The sequence below is a fragment of the Notothenia coriiceps genome, unplaced genomic scaffold (genome assembly GCF_000735185.1).
Source record: "Notothenia coriiceps isolate Sejong01 unplaced genomic scaffold, NC01 NC01_scaffold00014516, whole genome shotgun sequence".
In the NCBI taxonomy this organism is placed as follows: Eukaryota; Metazoa; Chordata; class Actinopteri; order Perciformes; family Nototheniidae; genus Notothenia; species Notothenia coriiceps.
The window spans coordinates 122,219-123,498 of NW_011347217.1; positions in this window are offsets into that span (position 1 = coordinate 122,219).

Sequence of the window (1,280 nt, forward strand, 5' to 3'; positions counted from 1 at the left end):
ATGACAGAAAAGTTTGAGAACCTACTGGATTAGGCCAACCGGCTAACTCAAACATATCCAGGTTAGGTTGAACCAACTTCGTAGTACAGGCCTCTGGTGCTGCAGAGATTTCATGAAGTGAAGGAGGTTTTCCTTCTATTAAACAGCTGTGGGCAGCAGATACTGTGAGTGTCACGGACATGAATTCATAGATCAAGGCAGACTGGTGCACAGAGTCTCCTGTTTTGCCGATCCGGTGCTTAAACAAATATGGCTCTAAACCCCTGGTCGATATGTCCTTCAAATGAAGTCAGAGTTCGACATTTTAATTCATGTCCTGCCAACACTGGCAGGACAGAAGACGACACGCCCGTTCTAAGCCGTGTCCCTCACTCCTCACATCCCAAGCTGCATCCCCAAAAAGTTTATTATGTTGTTACATCGTTTCAGATGTTATGTTTCAGTTGTGCTTTTGGTAAGCCATTAAAACAGTAAAAACACGTTCACTTTCCTTTTGCTGTTTGTGTCTCCTGTTCACCAAAACATACCATCTGTGATGGAAAAAGAAAGTAATCCAAAAGTAATCTAAAAGTAATCTGATTACGTTACTTTTTTAAGACGCGTAACTGTATTCGGATTACTTTCAGAGCCATGTATTCATTAATCAGTAACTGATTACATTTACAAAGTAACCCTCCCAACCCTCACTACGACAAATATGTTTCAGTGTGAAAACTGCAACTTCTCAGGCATGATGGTCCATGAGCAGTGTGAGGACAACTCAAACCTTTTTGGCAACACAGGGCATGAAGAACAGCAAAGTCTCTGGGGCTGACAGCTCTGGAGGTCAGTGTGTTTCTTAGCTGTTGGAGAGGCACGGATACAAAAAAAAAGAAGCAAAAGTGCAGCGGATCAACCAGAGCTGCTGAGAAAAATAATAAGGTCAAAAAACTGTGTTCGTCTTCGGGGGAATTAGGTTTCGTAACAGTAGCTTCATTTGGAAGAAATTCAAAAAACAGATTGAAAAAATCTCAAAATATTTATTTAAAATGATAAGTCACAGTAACAATGTGCAATAAAAATTAAGTAAAATAATTATGATTTCAATTCATTTAGATACAAATTAAAAGGTGTGGCCTTGGTGTGGGTTATGTTGACCCTTTCACCAATATTCAGTGTTGCTATGGCAGCCTCCCTCCAAGCTTCGTTTTAAAATTAGTCATTCTATTGATATAATCAATTCTACTCGATTCAAACTGGTTTGTAATTGATACCAAATCAATCCTTTTTTCAAAACTTCT